The following is a 23,535-nucleotide window of genomic DNA, read 5'->3' as shown; positions in this document are numbered from 1 at the left end:
CGTCAAGGTCCACAAACTGGATGTCCATGAAGAACGGATTAAAGAGGCTGAACAGCGTATATCGGACTCAGAAGATACGACAGCCAGGCACACCTCACCGCTCTCCAGGATGGATAACCTGTTACTACTATTCGCAGCCAAGAATGAGGATTTAGAAGTGAGAATTCTCATTTTAGGCGTTCCAGAGACGACCAACACTGGTAGAATGGAGGACTATGTTGAGAAATTGTTGCTAGCGGCGATTGGATTGGAAGCCTTTTCTCACAAATTTTCTGTCGAAAGGGCGCATCGATCGCTGGGCCCTCGCCCTAAGCCAGGAGCCACTCCGAGACCCATCATTGCTAGACTCCTAAACTAAGGGATCGGGATGTATTCCTGAGAGCTGCACATAGCAAGCAATCACTATCATATGATGGTAACTCCTTTACTATATACCCTGATTTCACGCCTATGGTCCAGGAAGAGCGACAGAAGTTTCTTGATGTCAAGGCGAAACTGCGCAAATTACAAATTGATTATTCCCTCCTCTACCCAGCGCGCTTGAGGGTTACGCACCAAGGTCAGCAGAAATTCTTCAGAAAACCACAACAAGTGGACGACTTCCTTAAACATCTTAAACACTCGAACAGACCTGGCAATGAAGAGGAGGAGTCTCAAAGATCTTCGTTGGTGGGAGCGGCTGGAGAAGAGCAGTGAACATACCTCAGACTGTTGTCACTGTTGAGACAGAATGTTGCACTCGTGATTAATATCACACATGTTGGGGAGACACTGTCATTTAAGTGTATGTAATCAAGGTTGAATTACCCCAGGTGCTCCAAATTTGATCGCTGGGCCCCCATTTTTCTGCTCGCAGGGACTGCAGCCTTGGCTGTGAAGTTTCTGGGGGTGAGGGGTTGTTGTGTGGCCACTTAGACATGGCCCACAGAGGGAATTACCCTAGGCCGTCTTGTCACGCACTTATGGATGGGGCTGTGAATTGTCCCTGGTTGGGGGACAGTTCAGGGTGGGTGGGGTGGGAGTATAATGCTGGCATGTTGGGGTTGCTTCAGTGGGAGCGGGGGGTGGGGTGGTGGGACAATTGTTTGTTAGATGTTTTTACTACAGTAGGTACACACAGCCTTGTGTTAAGAAGATGTAAATGCAGTTCAGAGCTAGGGGAGCATTGGTTACACAGCAAATGATATTGAATTACAACTTTTCTATGATTTTATGGCACGGTATGGCATGGTTTGATTTTTTTTATGGCACCTACATGGCTAAGGACAGTGGGACACAACTGAATATTATCACGTGGAACATCAGGGGGCTAGGAGACCCTCGGAAGAAGCGGCAGGTGTTGGCATACCTGGACAGACACAACACACATATAGCTGAGCTACAGGAAACTCACTTTTCACCTCGAAAGGCCACTACATTTGCATCTAGATGGGCCATGCACAGTGTTTTCTCCTCTTATTACAGTTATGCTAGGGGGACAGCCATATTGATTAAGAAACAAATGCTCTTTCATCTGGTGGGGTCTTCCAGAGATGATCAGGGCAGATATTGCATGGCTTGGGGATGCCTGGGTCTGGAATCTGTTACATTTGTGTGTTGCTATGGTCCCAATATAGATGACCCAGACTTCTTCTTCACCTTATGGGAGGTGTTGAGAGATATTGGGTCGAATCACATTGTCTGGGGTGGGGACTTTAACGTTACTTATGCTCCGACCCTGGATAGATCACATTCCGCCCCGCACCATCACACTAAAGCGGGCAATCTAGTCAAAGATATCATTACGGATAATCAATTGCTGGACGCGTGGAGGCATATACATCCCTTGATGCGGGAGGGAACGCATTTTACGGCATATGCAGCTACCTGGACGAGGCTAGACTATTGGTTTGTTTCCCGGGGGCTTGGGCCTGCCATCTGTACAGTGCAGCATTTAGCTCGGACGTACTCTGACCATGCACCTGTCAGGTTAGCGCTCTCTTCGGCAGACTTCAGCTCACCGCGTAGCTCCCGCATTCTACTGGGCGCGGTCTTCCAAGAAGAACTGCGTGAAGAGATACAAGATTTTTTACACACAACAAGGGGTCGGTACAAAATGTAGAGACCATCTGGGAAGCTTTTCAAGTTACACTGAGAGGTTTTTGCATCTCCAAGGGGTCGGGCGTACTCAGGGACATCACTAATACGCTTCATAAGATAGAGCGTGAACTGAGGACATTGGAAGGGACACTGACACATATACCAGATCGGTACACGCAGGAGAAATTCAGGACTAAGCTCACAGAATAGACGGAAGAGGCGCAGAGGGAAACGCACTTTAAGGGTAAACAATGGCAAGCTCGCCGCTATGGGGAGGGGGAACGCCCTGGTAAAACTTTGGCGGACACCATCCGGAAACCGCGTTACTCCAACTACGTGGTGGAGTTGGACAGGACGGATGGGACACGCTGCTGTGATACAGCCAGTATACTAGAGGATTTGACTAGCCAATGTGAAACCCTGTATACCACCTCCGGTGCCCAATATTTAGACTTAGATGACTGTTTAGGGGATGTAACCCTTGGCTGGCTAAACGATGTGCATCGTGAATTTCTATGTGCACAGTTTGAATTGGATGAAGTCTGAGAGGCCATAATGGGCCTACAATCCTACAATCCGGGAAGGCCACGGGAATGGATGGCATTCATGTTGAATTTTACAAAACCTATATCGATCTAATGGCCCCATTCCTACGAGAAGTCTATGAAGAGTCCTTGGAGGTAGGATCACTTCCCCATCTATGAGAGAGGCCCTGATTATATCCTTGCTGAAACCAGACAAGCCGGCCCACTTATACGGATCATACCGACCGCTCTCCTTGATTAATTGCGATGCAAGCATTTTTGCGAAGCTCATTGCTAACCGTCTGAGCCTTCTACTAGAACACTTGATCCTCCCGGACCAGTCTGGGTTTGTCCCTGGCAGAGCAACTTCCCATAATTTGAGAACTCTCTTTACATTAATGAATAATATTGCCCCTGAATTACCTTTGGCAGCGATATTCCTAGACACCACTAAGGCCTTTGACTCTATCAAATGGCATTACATTGTTGCGATACTGCGCTCAATGGGGTTTCTACCGATTTTTTTGTCTTGGATCCGCCTCCTGTATATGGCCGGGATGCCTGTCACCCCCTCCCAACACAATCCCCAAGGATGGGAAGACGGACGCAGTTCTGAACTTTTGGAAGGCGGGAGGGAGTTACCCTCCCGGCCGTATTTATTAAAATATGAAACAAAATTAAAACATTAAAATAACAGTTTCATATCATGTACAATTTTCATTTATTACATTATGATGAAGACACGTTGATTGGCTAACCTTAACAAATCTCTAGTACAAAGGTTTTCCTAGCCGAGTCTAACATCCTGCCAATGCATACTTTTCTAAATTAAAATTGTACATCCTAGCATTACGGGCCAACGGCAAGGTCGCAACCGGTGTCAGATCCCAACTACCAGAACTCCCCCCTCACGGTGTGAGGGGCGGGCGCACAGAGGACTGTACCTCTGTGCCAACTCCAATTTCCCTTGTCTTCGCGGGGGCCCTCTATTTAACTCGACGCCATCTTAATGGTCGTCCGAGGACTCGTGTGAGGTGTCTAAAAGGTAGCGTGGACCCCCCTCCCACCCCACACTGCTTCTCATATCCGCCGTCGCGGATATCCTGGCCCCGGGAAATTCATAGGAGGGGCATCCAGCCACCTCCTCCCCTGGAAGGGGCCTATGACCACCTTCCCTTAGGCGACCCCATACTTCGTGAGTGCCGCCTCCCCGTTTGAGGGGCCAATGGCCGCCTCCCCCAGGCGCTCCCATCCATAATGGGTGGCGCCCCCCCTCTAGGGATCTTGAAATTACTGCTCACCGATCATGACCTTACCGCCACAGGCCGGATAGTTGACCGGCTATCCGGCCTCCCCACAAACTCCTACTAAAGGTCATGCTTTTACAAACCCCTTAACCATGCTATGAAGTCTCCTATTAGTAAGACATTCCCCTCCCGGGACAAATGGATCCCATCCTCGAGATACATGCGATCCCCCCGAATACATCCATGCGGAATACAGTGCAACTGCGCCGAGCGAAACAACCTACCAAGTTTGTTATTGACCTTCTTCACTGAATGGTTCAGTGCTGACACAGAGAGGCCCCCCCGCCACACCTTTCTGGGAATCATGTGGGACCATGCTATCGTGCACCCCGGGATCCTTCTCGCCAGCCAGCTAACAGTAGATAGGACTCGCTCGAGTAGTACTCGCCGACCGAGTGTCACTAAGTCATTGCCTCCCAGGTGAACTATGATTACAGACGGCGGTGACCTTGTCCGCCCTAACAGTTCCTCAATAAAACATTGAAACCGGTCAATACAGAGCCCGCCCCTTCCGTGGAAGGTCACCCTGTACCCGTATTCCCCAGCTGCGTGAATCACGTCACCTGCTTTGAATACGTCCCCGGCCCGCCTCACGTATGAGTGGCCCACGACCCACACCACTCTTTCCTCAGCCGGTGATCTCTGACAGCTGGTCCCCAGGTGCCGGGTCGACTGCACAGTCCGCCCCGCATCGCATGCTCGCGAAACTGTAAACCAAACAGAAGACAAGAAGCGTGAGTGCATGACATTGGCTTCACAACATGTGCAATTGCACATACCTTTTATAACAGTTGGAGGACCATCGTCCCAGTTGTTTCACCTTCTCAACACTCTGACCCCTGGCTGTAGCCTCTGTAGCAGCCCCTATCCTAAAGGATTGGGTCCCAAAATCGCCCGGTGCCAAGCCCGCCGCTGCGATTGCCATCGTTAGCACCCGCTGAAACTGGAACCTTGTCAGTGGGGTGGCGTCGATGTTTCTCAGCAAGATTCCCCCCCATGCATCCGCCCTCCACGCCAAATATTCCTCAACGCATTTCACCGGGCACATGGGGGACCCTCGCATGCGCGGGACGACAATACTGTCTCCCATAGCACCCTGGTCGGTCTTGGACCTGGCTATTGTGACCACCATTGAATCACCCTTGATCAGAATGTGATCCCGACACAGGCCTCCCTCTACATCTTTCTTATTTCTTGCTACCAGCTCGCTCACCCGCATAGCCCCATGGAACGCTAATGCGAAAGCGGCCCGGAACAGCACTGCCTCGAACTGGGAGGACCATGTCGTGGGGAGTATCGACATCAGCAGGGACAACCTCTCTAACCCAATCGGGCGCCTTTCGTCTACTCTACAACCCTCAAGGCGTTGCCAACCACGAAGGGCCTTCTTTACCAAAAAGGACGATGTGGGGTCCTTAATGCCATGCGCCTGCGCTATGAATGAAATGGCGGCCCGGTGCCTATTGGCCGTTGCCGCTGATCGGCCTGCACTGTGTAGTGCTACCTGAAACTTCAGGACATACTCCTCCTGACCCCAATTGACTTCCCCAGCCGGACCCAAAAATGCACAATAGGAACGAAACGCTCCTTCGTATGCCTTCCATGTCCTGGGGGTTAGGCTTGCTGCCACGAGGTCTTGTAATCCGGGGCACCGAGTAGCCAGAGTGCTTCGGGAAATGGGGCCGCCGCTAGGTCCGCGGAAGGTAGATAACCCCTGAAAGCCTGCATGTGTGAACGAGAGAGTGCATCAGCCGCCTGGTTCAGTACCCCGGGCACATGCTTCGCCCTGAATTGTACGTTCAGTCTCATGCAAATTAGTACAATTTCCTTCAGTAATCTCAATATCCACTTGCAGCGCGCTGCCTGACTATTTATACATTCAACAACAGTCATATTGTCGGACCAAAACACCACAGAGCGATCTCTGAACTCATCCGGCCATGCCATCAGAGCCACAAAAATGGGGAACAACTCGAGCAACCCTATGTTACCTGTGAGACCGGTGGTGTGCCACCACGTTGGCCATGTTTGCGCCGACCAGCGATTACCAAAGATGGCGCCAAAACCCACGCTCCCTGCCGAGTCGGTCCACAAACCCAGCTCGTCCGAGGACGCTGGTGGTTTGGTCCACACCACTCGACCGTTGAAATCCGCCAGAAATGCCAACCATATGCGCATGTCCTGGCGAACTTCTGCAGACAGTCTCGTGCGATGGTGTCCTTCCTTGAGACCGACCATGGTTTGTGCAATAGAGCTGGAAAAGGGGCGGGCCATTGGTATCACTCGGAGGGCAAAGTTAAGCTGGCCCACCGCTTGTTGTAGCTGATGGAGCGAGACTTTTTCTTTGCTGATGCACAATTCCAAGGAAGCCCTGAACTTCGCTACCTTCCCCACCGGTAAACGGAAACATCCCTCCACAGAATCGAGCTCAATGCCTAGAAACTCGAGTGAAGTCGATGGTCCAACCGTCTTACCTGGTGCCAATGGCACCCCGAATCGCTCCATGAGAGTGCAAAAATCTCGTAACGCCTGCGCACACTGAGTGTCGCCGGCTGCCCCCAAGAACAAGAAATCGTCTAGGTAATGCATAACCTGGGTATGGCCCGTGGCCTTGGTGAACGCCCATTGCAGAAAAGAACTGAACTTTTCAAAATAAGCACAAGAAATGGAGCAACCCATTGGCATAAATCTATCCATGTAGTAACGCCCTTGAAAAACAAAGCCTAACAGACGCTGATCCTGTGGGTGTACCGGGAGCAACCGGAACGCTGACTCGATATCTGACTTCGCCATCAGCGCTCCGGGCCCCAGGCGATTCAACATGGCGACGGCATCATCGAAGGATGCGTACCACACAGAACAAACTCCCGGGTCAATCGCATCGTTCACTGAAAGACCCCTAGGAGCTGACAAGTTGTGGATCAACCTAAACTCCCCCGGGTCCCTCTTGGGGACTACTCCCAACGGGGAACAGATGAAATTAGCGACTGGCGGGTGCCTATATGGCCCAGCGACTCGGCCAAGGGCAACCTCTTTCGCAATCTTTCTTTCCACCACCGCCGGATTATGCTGTGCCGACAGTTGGTTTCTACACAATGATTCCCCCTGAAAATCCCCCGCCGGGATGCGGAAACCGTACGAGAAGCCGTTCCTCAACACCCCAGCGGAGACATGATCAGGGTATTCATTTAGCCTGGGGATCATTGCCATGATATCTACGGGGGATGGTAGCTGGAACTCCTTGGTCCACCTCAGACTTGTTTGGCCCCTCCTCTACCCCCCGTATCACCATTCTTGGCTCTGCACGCACTCTCAGGGTGAGAAGAATTTCCGCAACTTGCACACTCATGTCTGAACTTACACGTCCCTTGTGGCCTAGTGCACTTGCCCCTGTTAAAATTCCAACAGACCCCTTTTCTACCCCCGTTCCCACCACTCTTTGGTTGGTGGTCACCAGCGGGGCCCGCTCGAAAGGGCGCCGCCGGCCGGTGGCGGGACGGGCCCGACCCATTCCCGCCAAGCGAGGACGACTTCGTCGCGCCCGGCAGGAGCTGCTTCTGCCAAGAGATGGAGTCGAGACAATCCCACGTCAGAGATGAATCGTGCTCCTTGGCTTTGCGAAACTTCATATCATAGCCCATCCATTCATCTCCCTCATAAGTTTCATAAAAATCCATTATACGTGCCTGATAGCAGGCCAATTCGGTCAAAACCTCGGGCTGACGTTCCCCAATAATTGCCGTAAACATTGCAAAGGCCTTGGCCCAATTTGAGATCGTTTCGTCAACCCTGAATCCCGCCATTTTTGCTCGCCACACACTCGGATGCCACAAATCCTTCTGAGTCTTAACATACTCCATCTCGTGATGGTCGGTCAGGAGAGAAAACATATTCACATATTTATCAGCCCAAATAATCTCTTTTGTGGCCAGCGGTATATGTTGGACCACCTTTTCCCTTCTCGAGGGCAAAGACCCCTCCCTTGCCATTGGCAATGCCTGCTTACAAGGCTTCATTGCTGGTCCCGCCATTTTGTCGACGCCGGCTGCTGGTCCTTCCGAGGTCACCTGTAGGGGGACAAGAGGGAGATTCGCCTTCGCGGCATCTCGTGACTGCCGCAACTGCTGCATTAGTTGTTTGGCCTCTTCGGCCGTGTCCCCTGGTGCCGTAGCACCCCCCGCGTTCCTGCCGAGCCATGCGGCTAACTGGGCGGCTAACTCCGGAGGCATATCCTCCTCGCTGGCGGGCGTAACAACGACCGGAATCGGTTGGCCCGCATCCGGGATCGGTACCGGGGCCTCAACTGGAATGACCGGGCTTGCCGGGGGTAACTCGGGAATCGGAACCTCCCCCCCTGCTGCCCTATTCCTGATCCTTTTTCCCCTCCCAGCGGGGACGACTCCGGGCAACGCCGGTCCTATGACCCTCTTCGGTCTGCCCGTATTGCTCATCGCTGCCATCTGCTTCTTCATACTCGCCATATCCTTCATCAGCATGCGAAGCATCTGGTCAGTCCCTGACTTCTTTCCGGCCTTCCTGCCAGGCATTGTTGTCGGATATTCGATCCTTGTTGCTCAACACGGTCCTGGAGCCGAAGGTTCGAAGTCACTGGAAGAGAAACACAAAAATTACAAGTTCTCAAAATTGCTCCTTGTTCCGTCGAGGGCTCACGTGCAACGAGGGGTGCAGCTTCCTAGCACAGGAACAAGAGGATGCTTCTACGGATTGCTGCTCCTTTTATTCCTCTTCGGGAGGGCGTGTAGCCTCCTCTGGTACGCCTACGGGGCGTGGCCAATGGTGTAGGTGTCTAGGACAACCCCTCTTGGGCGGGAAAAGGCGCGCCCCGGCTACGCCGCTTCGGGCATACCAGCCGTGACACGCCCCCCGCGCAAAATGGTTTCCCGGGAGGATCCGGGCCCCCGACCATACGTTCGGGGGGACCGAGTGGTCGCCCCTTTCCATTATCAACCGGGAACCAAAGTGCTTATCAACAGCCAGTTGTCCCAGAGGTTCTCGATTGCTAGAGGTACACGGCAGGGGTGCCCTTTATCCCCACTCCTATTTTCTCTGGCCATGGAAACCCTGGCGGTGCGATTGCAACAGCACCACAATGCCATGGCACTACAATGCAACATGAGACAAATCTTGATCTCTATGTATGCTGATGACATCACCCTATATGTGCGAGACCCGCAAAATAATCTGAACACACTTACGAGAATTCATCGTCTTTGGTTGATTATCTGGGGTCCAAATCAACTGGGGGAAATCTTGCCTCTTCCCCTTGACTGACTCAGTTGTGCGCTTTCCTCTGGACTACCCTTTAGAATGGTGTGAGGATGAGCTACGATATTTGGGGATTGGCATCACTAGGAACAAGGAAGAGTTTATGAGGCTCAACTATGGGGAGGCCCTCACCCGTGTTACTGATAAGGTGAATCGCTGGATAAAGCTCCCACTCTCTATGGCAGGCAGGGCATCACTGATCAAGATGGTGATCTTACCCCAGTTGCTATATTTATTCTTGAATATTCCCTTTTTTTCCGGGACGGCATTTTTTTAAGGCCCTTAGATCTGAGATGATTCGATTAGAGTGGGGAGGCAAACAAGCTAGACTGAAATGGGCTGTCTTAACAAGACCATGTGCGGCAGGTGGATTTGACATACCAGATATTAAACACTATTACATCAGTGCTCAGGCACACTATTTATACTTTTGTATTCGTCAGCCTAAATATATGCCGCTGCTGGCAGCGGAACATTGGCTTATACATCCAATACCGATAGAGGGCGCCTTATATATGACTTTGAATACCCGATAGTGCACGCAGACCACTGTCAATGCCACGATTATGGCATAGCAACGGATTGCACGCCATTTTGAGACCCCCATACCTTATTCGCCGCTGCTTCCACTGGTGTATCATCCAGACATGCCCCTTTTGCAGGAAACACTCTTTCATAAATTACAGGACCGCAAGTCCATCAAAACCTGAGGGGACCTATACGAGAATGGAAAATTCCGTACTTCCGAAAGCATGTTTCAGAGTACTCCACTGGATGCATTCTTATACATCTGTCTCAAACAGGGAGTTAGATCCTTAAATGTAGCTTTTCCGGATGAACCTCCGCTGCTTGCACCGCTACAGACACTCTTACAACAGCCTTCGCCAAGACGGCTAGTATCCCTGATTTATCGCACCATACGCACTCAGCACAATGTTGGGGCTACACCATCTCGCTCTAACTGGGAGGAAGAGATAGGAGTGGACATAACGGAAGAGCAATGGGAATACTGCTGCTCGCAAACTGAGAGAATATCAGCCAGCAGCAGGCTGAGGATCATACACTACAAGTATCTTCACAGACTGTATCACACTCCGGTTAGTATGCACAGACACCACCTTCGGGATACAGATAGGTGCGATAGATGTCAAGCGCTACAAGCTGATTTTTTGCACTTGTCCTGGAACTGCCTGGCAATACATGAATACTGGGGACATATCTTCACAGCACTGGGCCAAATGACCAAGGCACGCATAGAAGCCACACCACTGATTGCTGTATTGAGCTATGTCAAACATTTTCCATTAACATACCGCCGATACACGGCCCTGGCATTATTAATGGCTAGGAGACGTGTGGCCTGCAGATGGAGCAGGGGAAGGGCGCCCAAATTTAAGGATTGGCTTAATGATATGATATACTGTCAAGAACAATCTGCCCTTTATGCCGAGATATTACCTGTTACATCCAGGCCCAGAGACATATGGTCGCCACTAACATCCTACATACAATCGAGGACACAGGGAAGGGATCACTAGCAAGCCCATAGGTATATTACTGTGAATAAGCTATTACCTATTAACGCCTACAGGAATATCATACTGGTGACCCCGATTGCATGATTTTGTCCTCAGAGAATGTGTCACTGTCAGTGGAGCTGAGAGTCCCACAAAATGCCTTTCTACCTTCCTTTATTGTTGCCAGGTCTAAATGCGGTGACATCTGCTATGCTGTGCTGCTGACATGAGAAGCACTGCCGCACAATGAGCGAGAACAGCGTGCACCTAGTTTATGATGTCCCACAGATTTTATTGATTTTATTTGTTGATATGTCCTGCCACCCAATACGGATAGTTGCTATATAGATGATCACTACAACGTGGCTGGCCCAAAGTGGTTGTAGTCGACTTGCTGTGTTACCATGCCTGAGAAGTGTGATTATGGTTTGAATGTTTGATGGAACTATTGCGACCCTGCCGGCCAGAACTTGGTTGTAGGCACAGAGCTGTGTTAATCTTTTCACCTGCTAATAAAGATTTTTGAAATTGAAAAAAAAAATAATAATAACTCTTTCTATGCACAGAGGTGTTAGTGCTCAATGCATACTCACTTCTAGTTCCGGTACTATAGGGAGCAGAATGTCGAGAATTTCCCAATTCTCCCTACAGGCCTGCCCACAAACCCCCAATTGCACAGGAGGTTGCATGAACCCTGCCACGGGAAAGGGGTGGGGGACAGAGAAGAGACTGAGTGGCTTGTATCTGGTTCTCCACTCTCTCGCTTCTTCTTCTTTCTTTCACTTGTCTGCAATTTGCTTTTCTCTCTACTCTCTCTCTTAATGGTTGGACTGGAAAACAAATTATATCAATAATACCTCCTAAAATCTCTCTCCTTGGCTATCTCTGAACTGTTTGCTAAACTCTGGCGTCCTTACCCTCTAAGCCTCAGGCATTAGCTCCTCTTTGTAATTTTAATTGATAACAAATTATATGAAGTAAAGTTTTAATTGACTTTTCCTTTTTTACAGGCGTTCTATACTGCACAGGGTAGAAGATTTGTTTTTCCGTAAGTATTTCACCAGACTACTGTAACTCACTCTTGTTTGGCGTAAACATATCAATTCTGTTATGCCTACTGTACTCTTTTCTCTAACAGGAGAATACTTGCGGTTTGATGTCTCAGCCGGAAAACGCTGTCTCCAGGGATTCAGCCGAACCCGCAGTGAGAAAATAGCCCCCTCAAAACTGCTCGGGACTCTAGTAAGTATGCAGGCTATAAAGTGAATATTTATTATTTACGGTGAACTGCCTCACTAACTGACCGACGAGGGAAATGAAATGAAACTCTTACCTGCGCCTAAAACTGGCAAAAACTCTAGAACTAAACCTGACTGACTACGGATGCGCACAAGGTGTTTTCTCATCAAAAGCGTTGGTGAAGTGCTCTGCTTGGAACGCTGCCGCCGCACTTCATGCCTGGTCCTGTCCTTGCCCTCGTGACCAGACGCAAGGGACTAGACCAGCGATTGCACTGGCACACCTCCATTTTAGGCCTGTCCGTCCAATCGCTCTGCATTTAGTCACAATAACCTGAGGTCTCCGGTAGATTCATACGGAGCTCAGGAATTGTTTGACTGGTGTTTTGAATATGCAGGGCAGCACATGGGTTCTTGCAACCAGAGCCCTGACAGGAGGTTTTGTCCATGCCTATTTATTCAGCTTGGATTGGTGGGTGCCTCACTGGTTTTTCCTCCCATCATCTTGATGGGCAGTTGGTTGAGCCATTCAACCACTGGGTCAACCTGCTGGGTAATGGCTGTGCCTGCTCAGGATTTTGCACCTTCTATCCATCGGAGTGTAGACTCTACCTGGCCTGGCAGGCAATGCTGGGAGGGATCGATCTGACAGCTACCTAATCCACTTGTGCAATTATTGGTGTGTCGATATGTCCAGATCAGCGGTCCCATGCACTTCAACCATGTCCAAACTCCCTGGGCCACCTGAAATGTCGAGGCTCTACTAACGGCACAGTGATACCTTGCCTGTTATGAAGCTATTTACAGGGTCATTCCCCCATATTTCTGTGCCTCTTCAAGTTTTGCCCTGTTTAGCTTGCTTGCCCCAGTCCGAGGGGAGGAGGGAATTTTTTTTCTTCGGTTTCTTATTGGTGGTTCAGGCCTTTATTCCCACTTGGCTACTGAATATTCGCGGGCCTATGCGAGCCTGGTTTTCCCTTTAGGCTATGCTTGGCCCTCTTACCCCTCTTCCCCTCAGTGTTCAATATGCCTCACGGGGATTGATCCTGGTGCCTCGCCTACCTCCAGGGATCACTTTTATTGTCTCCGGTAATATTATCCTCCTTCAGTTCCCTTGTGTTGCTCCTCAACAACTTCTTAAACCTACGAAACGTTACTTCTCCCAGCCTTTCCACAATGTTTAGTCCCCGGTACCTGTATCCAATGCGGGCCACTCCTTTCTCCACACATCTTGTTTCGGGACCTCCCTCTGTGATTCTGGGTGAGGCCCCTGTATCTGCACCCTTTGGATCCATGTAGCTCTTTCTGGCTGTGGTGGTCGTGTCATTTAATCAAGCCCATACCACTTGGGCAGGGGGACGGAATCTAACCTAGTCCCCATCTCCCGGGCTCTTCTAGGATGCAGTTCCGGATGCGGTCTCCACCACACTGGAGGTCTTCCAACTTCAGGTACATCCTTCCGGAGCTTCCGTCAGTTCGTAGACTGCAAAAGTTATCCTCTTTTAACAAATTATGAGCTGGATATTTGGAGAAAGGGATTACGGGTCTCCAGAGCTCTTTCACCTAGCGGCCATCTTGCTTGGAGCCAGCCATGCCCCATCATACCATTATATAAAAAGCATTGGAGTTTTCATTTTTTTTTATAGTTGCTCTTCTGTATTTGTTTAAGGAGAGTCTCAGTTTGTCAATAGAATTTTGTTTCATGTTGCATATTTTTCTACACTTCCACTCAAAAACAGGCTGTTGACCTAATATTTAATCAGTTATTTTTTTTGTACATTTCTCAGCAATAATTTTTATCTTCCAAACGGTGTACTTTCAAAGATTTTATATCCATGACCATCTTGATCAATTGCAAACACAAAGCAATTTTCCTGTAAATAACTATGCTTCAGGACTGTAAGTGTGTTTCCACTATCCTCGGGAAATACTGCAAAAGTTTATTTTAGTAACTTGAACCTTCTGTTGACAGTTTTGAGAGAATTATCTAAACATCTCATTCTGTGAAAAATGGAAATAAATAGCTTTCTCTCAAATACAAATGCCTTATTTACTAGACACTCAACAAACTCTTTTTGGTTTTTTAGTGCTCTTCTGCTTCACACTATCTTCATGCTTCTCATAATATTTGAGACTACACTTCTTTGGAAGACCTTCCGATTAAGTTCTTTGAATTACTTTTCCTTAAACCTGTCTATTTGGTTCTTTCTTTTTCGGACATGATTTTTTTTTTAAATGCGTTCTTTTGTTACTACTTAACACGTCTTCAATACTATTCACACTTTTTCGTGGATGGCATGTGGGTTTTCCCCATAGTGCGCTGCACGGCTTCTTCCCTCTCCCAGCCCAGACGCTGTCACTCCAGTTGAACGAGTAGCACAATTGCCATTAAGCAATGCAGAATTGCTCCTAGATGGCCGGTTTACTGAATAACTAGCCTATTCCTGGGAACAAGTATAAGGCGAGATCCAATGTGCGTTGACCAGCGGCAATAAGTGCATGCAGCAGGAGATTGCCTTTTTGAAGACTAAAAGGCTTCATTTTTGTGGCATGACATGGTTGGTTTGGTGGTCCCTGCTTGGTAAATGAGCCATTTTTCCACATCGCTTAGCCCTACAATGAAGCCTGCCAGCACTGACGCTCTTATCTTTAAATGCGAACTATGCTACCAGAGTGATAGAACTAAGCAGGGTGTTTGACTGGCGGGGGCATGCCGGTAATTCTGGGCATTGAGGGAGTTAAATGAGGACCATGCCAATAAAATCACTCACCGGAGGTGTTCAAATAAATAAGGTGACCCCCACAGGGAAGGGTGCACTGGTGGCAAGGGGAGAACTGAAAGACTGCAGAATGAGCAGGGTAAGCAAAATTAAGGGGAAAGATGTGGCGGGACCTCAATAAGTGCTGCTTGTGAACTGTTCTCGGTCAGAGATGGCAGTTTCTGGGAAGGCATCACAAGCTCCAGCAATTCAGCTACCAGAAAGAACGGAGTCCCCAAAGGCAGGACCTGACACCAGCAAGGCTAAAGGCTTGCAGCTTGGAAAAGGGCAAACCACAACTCCAGAGATAGAGGGAGAGCGCTCAGTGGGCCATACAAGGAATGAGGCAGCTAAAATGGGAAAGAATGAGTTGAAGCCTCTTGAGAGTTGATGGAGCTCTCACACCCCTCCCAACAAGAGCCAAATGAAGTTAGCTGGATCACAAAATACAATGGAGCCACACATGAGTAGTAGAGACACAAAGCTTTTTCCTCTCTTCTGCAGCAGAGTGTGGGGCCTATTTATGAAATGATGATGCAGACCAGAAAGTCACCTTGCTGCACTTCATGTCAGGAAAATGTTTCTGGTCAGGGGCATCTTCCTGCACAGAAATAATCCTGAGAGGCATATTCCTCCAAATCTGTGTGCTGCAGAATGTGAGGAGAAATAAAGATATTTCTACTTGTTTTGACTCACCTGGGAAGACATAACTTTTTGTTGCATTCCTAGGGTTACCAGTTCTGGTAAATCTAGGAATGCATCAAAAACCATGAGAGTTGCATAGGAACAACTACACAATGCCCATTGAATACCTTTCCAGCACAGAGTAAGGCAATGCAGTGATTTGCGTGTGTTGCCTTACTCCAGATTAATGGAACCACTCAGGGCAATGCAAATAGGTTTTGCGTGGCTTCAGAAATCTGACTTAAGGTTTTTTTGAATCTTACTCCATATTGCGTGGTGCAAGAGTGACACAAACCACCTCATAAGTAAGCCTCTAAATACCCTGAGTAATGCAAATGAGCTGGATTTGGAACCCAGCTCGTGGTCAACTCCGTGTATTCGAGCTCAGATGCAGTGCGACTGCAATCAAACCCAGATAATCAGATTCGCTGTAGTGATACCCCGATAATCAGATTCGCTGTAGTGATACGATTTTGACAACTGGTCTGGAATTAGTACATTCGAGCTATTGGGGGAATGTTGCTTCAGGTTAGAGCACAATAAGAACTGATTCCCCTGCCGCTATACAAGGAATCCTATGTGAGATTCTCGATGAGAAATGTGCAGTAAGTAATTGCTAAGCAGTTACCAGATCACCTGTTTAGTCTCAAGGGGAAAATATCACTGGAACTTGATAGAATAGAAGAGTTGGAGCGGGTTAGCTCTGCCTGTGAGGATAAGCTGCACCAGGCTTCTGGGACTGTGCAGCACATTGAAAAACATTTAGGGGCACTTTTGAATCCCCAAATGACTCTGGTTGGCCCTGGGCTTGGCATGGCCATATGCAGCTCCTGCACCGGCATCCACCAGAATGTGAATAAAACATTTGAAATCACACATATGTGTCATTACTATGTTCACTCAAGTATGAAAGTATGGATGGGTATAGGGACAATATTTGCACAAGAGGGTACACCCTGGTAAATGACATCAATGTGCATGTTTGACCCTGATCCACGTGGCCAATTAGATGACTGGGAAGGTGTGAACTAGCTGTGGCCTCATTGAACATGAACAACAATCTTGCAACCCCCCAATGTGGGCACCGATCCATGTCTTGAATAGGGCCGAAATAAAGCAAGATTGAACTTGAACTTGAATAGGGCTGTGTGTAGGAATGACCAAATCTGGAGCAGGCTAGAAGTGGTGTCCTACATCATGTGACAACAAAACTTCCCTTCGCATACCTACTCACACACATCTGTGTGGACACATTCTGTTGGGATTCATAACATACTCCACATGGTCCGAGGTTGGACACCATACTCACATTGCTGAAAACACATAAGTGCACAGGGCTGCAAGCAACTATCCAAAAACAGTTTCTGGTTCACAGAGGTGGAGCTGTCAAAAGGGACCCACCCCCATTGTACATTCATCATGTCAGTCCCTCTGTGTGTAGGGTTGATGCTCATTGTAGCACACAATTTGTCAATCGAATCAAAACTCATCACAGACACCAGTGAAGTTGCTTAGACTTTATTGGCATATGTGCGTCAGTTAGGACAAGGCAATGGCCACAACATGCAGGAAAATGCTTAAGACTCTTACACGCAGCATGGGAACATTGTTGATGTGCAAGAAAGGGGGAGACAAACATGTACACAAAATCATTATGGATGGCAACAGTCTCAGCCCACCTTGCCTCTGCTGGAAGAGTCATGTGATGTTTAGTGTCTGCTCATTGCCCGTGTGAGGGGTCACAACTCACTGACCATGGGATCTGCATTGTGCTGTACCACCGGACTTAGCCAACTGTCTGCTCTGCTGACAGTGATCAGGTGCGAGGGTCCAAAAAGGTCACATGTTGTGCTACATTGCCATGTGTGTACTCTCCCTCCAGGAGTATGTCCAAATTGGTGACCTTGCCAAATGACCCAGTGCTGCTCCTCCCATGGAACTGCATCAACTGGCACAGGTGTGTGGTTACACTTGTATTTCCACGCACATGCATTAATGAGTCCAAACGAAGGCAGACATGTCAACTGTTGTGGTGAGATATGTGAGCATTCCCCACGATGCAATAGGGTGTTGGGACCTATGCAGTGGGTTACAATCCGATGTGGCTGCAGGAATGTAGTTACTCTTCCATGAATGCGAGGGCAGCTTCATGGGCAATGTGTTCCAATAGTACGCCGTTATCGAGTTCAAGGAACACCAGGGTGAGCCAATCCATTAACTGGTCCGGGAAGATGTGCTCAGTCCACGCTGTTTCACCAAGTCGCAACACAGCTCAATGTGGTTACTGCAAACGAGGAGCTGTGGAATTTCCCATGCACTACTGCCAGCACAAAGCTCAATATCACGGCATTCCATGCATGGGTATCCCGGTTACACTCCTGGTCATGGCCAACAGGGGGCGCACTGTCAAGTCATAATCCAATTCAGCTACCATTGCGTTGGATAAGCAGACCTTCACGGGGCACTCGAATGTGCATGATCAACAGTGGAACCAAGGCTGGACGCAGGTGACGTAGGCAAGACGGAAATTCAGACGGAAACTGATTTGCAACATTGCCATTGGCACAGTTTCCAACAGATGCAGCATTCGTGCATGTTACAGTTCCACGTGACAGGGGTTATTCATGGGCCTGGGAATGCCTGCCATTGCATTTATTTGTCTCATAGTACCGTCACTCCTAAGACCCGCGGCAGTTCGGTGGTCGGAGTTGTATGTGTGTGCAACGTTTGGACGTATGGGTAGTTTTTAACCAATGTGTCAAGGGCATCCCTTGCAGGTGTAGGTCATGCAGGGACAAGTGTGTGTGGGGTGTGGGTTCGTTGGTCTTTCATTAGCGCAGTTTGTGGTGTGGGAATCGTCGGAGGCTGGTATGGTATCTCACGTAGGGTGTGCCAGCCACTTTCAAGACCAAGGTCGGGGGTTCGGTTCTCCGTCCGCCTTCTGTCTTGAGACAAAGGAGCTTTCATACCTAATTTTAGTCTGACTACTGCTTGCATTTCTTGACTGTGATGTGGCCTTCGCTCTGACTTTGATGCCATGCCTGTGATTTGGGGTGCACCGATTTCGAGATAGACGCAGCTGTTGACATGTTTGCATGTGCCATGGGCCGGATTGGCCTTGCACTCCTTGTTCAGTCTCTCGTTCAGTCTCTCTCTCTCTCTCTCTCTCTCTCTCTCTCTCTCTCTCTCTCTCTCTCACACACCTTCTTATCTTGGATATTGTCTTGCAGGCTGTGACTCACAGATTGTCCAGGGATGCCCCGCAATGACTCTTCAAAATTGTTGATTGGGGACAAATTAGAATGTTATATTTTGTTTGGTCCTTTAATGGTGAATGAATGAATCAGGATTCCAGTACTCACATGTATGTTGATGGTTGCCCCTGTGCATTGTTATACATCGGGATGACCATGCGCCCTGTCAAGCAAAGGATAATGGAGCATAACAGCAACATTCGTTGTCATAAATCACACACTAAACTTTATGACCACTGCAAGGATAAGAACCACCCTCCAGAAAGCATTCGATGGACTGTGATTGAGTCACTACCACACCTCAATCAACGAGCACTCTTCAAGCATGAACAAAGATGGATACATCGATTGCAGTGCGAAACGTTGGGATTAAATGATGGGGTGCCCTGGACTACACTCGCCAGATAGTCATGACTCGGGACACGTTGTCCACTTTCACATGCCTGTGTATGCCTTGTTAAGACACCTCAGTCCATTCCAAGATGGCGCCCGCCCTACTATGCCCGGCTTGCGCTGTCCTTAAACGGACCCCTCTTCTCTTTTCACCCTTGCGTGCCGTCTCTTAGCAACTGGACGGACGCACCCTCGCAATGCGCGCGCCTCTCCCTCATTTAACCCAGAATCTTTGTGACTACCGTGCCGGCTGTCCAGATAATTGGTTTCCAGTGGGAGGGGTAGGTGCAGAGAAGCCTGCCTGCAGCGACGTTTGAGGTAAGGCGTTGGGCCGTAACTCCGCTCGCGGACTGCAATGACACGCAGTCGCCCTCATACTCTGATCTCGGCAGCCCGGATTGGTTTTACTTTTCCCTTATTCCCCCGCGGGCTGCTCTCCTCTTCTTCCCCTTCAGGATCTCCTCACTCGCTGCCGGCCCCACCTGGACAGCTCGTGAGGTTTCCAAGAGGAAACAGTAAGGGTAAGTGCACCGCCGCTTTACAAAACGATTCGACCCACGCTACAAGGCTGTAGAGGGCGTTTTCTCTTGTTCCCCCGCCTCCCTTACGATCGGAGTCGGATATACACGCACCCTCAACGCGCGCTAGTTTATACGACCACTTTACCAGCGTACGAAGTTATAATTCTACAGAGTGTCAAACTACGATTTTTTGGTTTGTTCTGTGTGGCACTTTCACTGTTTAAAGTTCAAAATTCGAGACTACTACTTTTTTGCAAATTGGTGTCACACGTCGCCTCATTACCCCGAGGTGTATGATTAACACCCCTCCTGCCACGTGATGACCAAATCCACTATGTGTGCTGCAGAGTCGAGATAACGGCATGGTTTATGCATACTAGTCATAGCAAACCAGCACGGCAGCATAACTCAGTGCGAGCATCTCACACGCACTCAATTGATTGAAACCCGACTCCCTCTCTCTCACAACAGCACCTGATGCTGTTAATTCTTAGACAGGGTCACCCGCTGGGCACGCATGTTCTGATATTGTGAACATAGGCACGAATAAGATGTAACTAAAAGACAGAGTAACGGTGCCATCATTTGTGTCTATATTGTTGTCTCTTTTCATTCTCTTTCAGTTCCCAGGAGGTCCCCTGTGTGGAACCATTTCGGTACGACACTCTCACAGGTCGTATACTGGTGTCCTCCTAAATTTAGAGGATCCGAGCAATTTATGAGCACCCAGGTCCTGATGAATCGCCCTTAGGGCGTGAAACATGTTGACCGTTTCTTGCACTTCAAGGGTTGAGTAAGGGTTGGTCTCATTGCTTACCACCCCTTAGTACCCCTGTAACTTTTAATTGAAGCATGAAGCCTGACTATTAAAATAATCACCAACAGGACTTCACTGACTTCTTTTAACTTCACCACCATGCTCACGATTGCACTCCCTTAGGCCCCTCACACACACACACCCGCTGGCCCAGAATAGAAGATCTCCACCAAAAGTGCAGCTCCCATCGCTGCCCGACGGGCATTGCACCGCCAGCCTGCCGAAGGAGCAGGATACCGATGATGACGCTGGACGACTATCGGCTGGGGCTACAGTTGTAGTCCTGCCGGTAGCCTGTGTGAGGTATCCTTACATTCTGGAATATGGGTCTACACCATGCACTCTAGACCCTCATTTCACCCCTTGTCTAAATTGAGTGAGAGAGAATACTGGTTGAGCTAAAATTCTTAAACTCTCCTGGGGGAACTCTGTACACCGATTGTTGTTTATTGCGTCTCAGGACAAGTACATTGGACCCCACTAAAAATCGTCCTCCCTTCTTCCCCCTGTTTGATATCAGCGTCAGCGTGCTTTTTGCACGGGAATTTTTTGAATTAGGTTACCAGGGGCGAATAATTCTCGTCCTTCGGACCAAGCCACACAGTGAACCCTTAATTCACCCTTCTTTAGGGTTGTTTTTTGACACTCTGCCCTGGCTCACGAGTTCAGGGCACCCCTTCCATACCATATCCCAACATGGAGGATGTCCCGGGCCTCAGCTTTAATGAAGACACGATAGCTGAAACACTAAGGAACACGCCTTCCCTACTTAATAATCCTCCTGCGGCTGTACCAGGAGCATCCGGAGCAACATCTAATGAGTGGTCCATTCTGAGTGAGATGAAAAAAGAACTAATCAGGATAACGATCCACGGACTAATGATGACTGAGTACCTGAGGAGCAATATTGCACCACAGGGCCTAATTGTAAACATCGTCCCGAGGTTGTTCTTGGATGACAACCGTTTTAAGGTAGACTGGTGCCAGGTTTCCTGGAAATGCACCAAGGACCTGCTATTCCTGATTAGTCAGACCGCCAAACGACTATCCGAGGCACTTCAGGATAAGATCTCTGCCCTAGAAGCGACCATGAAAAATGCCACCTCTAAAAACAACAAAACAGCATTCACAACTAAACTCACTGAGATTAACCAGGAGATGACTGAACACTATGATTTTCTGCTCAAACAAAAAACCACTAAACTGGAGAAGGATATAGCGAAGTTCGCAAAGGAAAAGGTATACCCCTACCTCAAAGAAGGCTTCAAGGGTAAAAAGAATAACTATTCCTCGGATGAAAGTTCACACACAGACACCAGGCGTGGTTCCTCGAGCAGCGACTCCAGTGGAGGCTACCCAGCAAGAAATGCAAGATCTACACGCCCATGGCAGCAAGGATACCATCAAGGACCAATGTTCCATGGCCCACCGAATGTACCTCCACCATGGCAATATCCGTTCTACCCTCAGGGCCCCCCGCAATTCTACCCCCTTAATCCGCCTCCTTTTCAAGGCAGAGGTTGGGGCAGAGGAAGAGGGCGAAAGCGAGGCGGGAACAAGGGTGTTCAATGGCAAGACCAGATGCCAGAACCAACGGGGGTGGAGACCAGGAGCACGACGTCCAGAGGGAGAAGAGCCTGATCGTGAACCTCTCCAAGAGAACCCTCACTATTGCAGAGAAGACGGTCCTGGAAAAAGGACTTGGGTTTGTCCCCACACCGACCCCCGACTCATTTCAGGAAATGATAGAACTGAAGCAATTCTTCAGGAAGGTACGTCTCCGGGCCTTTTTTGACAATCAACCGGACATCCCCTGTGAAGACACGGGCCTCAGGAAACCATCCACATTTACTCCCACTGATGGGATGGTCCCCCCTGAGGTCCTGACGTTCGAAAGAGCAGTTCTAAGAACCATGAGGAACATACCATCTACTAAACCGTTCAACAATCTGTCCAACGCTGAGAGACGGGCAGCTTCCTCGCTTGGCAAGGATACCTCCATTGTTATCAAGCAAGCTGACAAGGGGGGTGCCACTGTCATTCTTGATTATGACGATTACGATCTGGAATGCAGACGTCAACTGTCAAATTCAAACCATTACAGATTATTGACAGAGGATCCTACTAACCGTCTTACGACCACCGTGATGTCCCTGGTTATTGAAGCAGAGACCAACGGATGGCTTAGCAAAAAAGAGGCAGAATTTCTGGTAACTACAGACCCTGTCATACCGTACTTCTACATTTTGCCCAAAATACACAAAGGCGTCACCCCAGTCCCAGGAATACCCATTGTGTCTGGCATTGGTTCTATCTTAGAACCCCTCTCTCAATTCTGCGATGCCTTCCTGCAACCTCTAGTCAAACTCATCCCGTCCTACCTACAGGACACTAGAGATGTGCTTCGTCTTATCAATGATATGGATGGTAGAGAGGACATTGATTTTCTCCTAACACTCGACGTGGAAGCGCTGTACACGAATATACCCCAACAGGCAACACTTGAATCCGTGGAATCACTCCTCCGACAAGAGGAGTGGCAGTCCCCCACTCCGGTTTCCTTCATTATGGAATTGGCACATATTGCGCTGACCGAAAATTTTTTCAAATACGAGTCGAACTTGTACCACCAGATACGCGGGACATCTATGGGCTCGACCTTTGCGCCGAGCCTGGCCTGCATCTACATGGCATCATTTGAGGAAAGATGCATCTACCCCCCAGACCACAACCCGTTCCGTGAGAATCTCACGTGCTGGCGTCGATACATTGACGATATTTTGGTGTTCTGGAAGGGGGACCGGATGACCTGTGAGGCGTTCTGCACTTGGATAAACCAACAAGACCCGTTTCTCAAATTCACGGGCACTATTTCAAGTGAACACATCCCCTATTTGGACCTTACCATAGTACTGGAACCCACGACGATTAGCACCACCCTCTATAAAAAGGAGACGGACAGGAACAGTTTGTTACCTTACAGTAGCCATCATACGAAATCCCTGAGGGATAATCTACCATTCGGTCAATTTCTCCGCCTCCGGAGAAACTGCAGCTCAACCAATGACTACAAACGACAAGCACGCTCCCTCCAAACCAAACTCCTGGACCGGGGTTATCCTACCCGCCTCTTGAAAGACTCTACCAAAAGAGCCC

Source organism: Lissotriton vulgaris, chromosome 4_1 (genome assembly GCF_964263255.1).
Source record: "Lissotriton vulgaris chromosome 4_1, aLisVul1.2, whole genome shotgun sequence".
NCBI classification, from domain to species: Eukaryota; Metazoa; Chordata; class Amphibia; order Caudata; family Salamandridae; genus Lissotriton; species Lissotriton vulgaris.
This window is presented reverse-complemented; position numbering follows the sequence as displayed.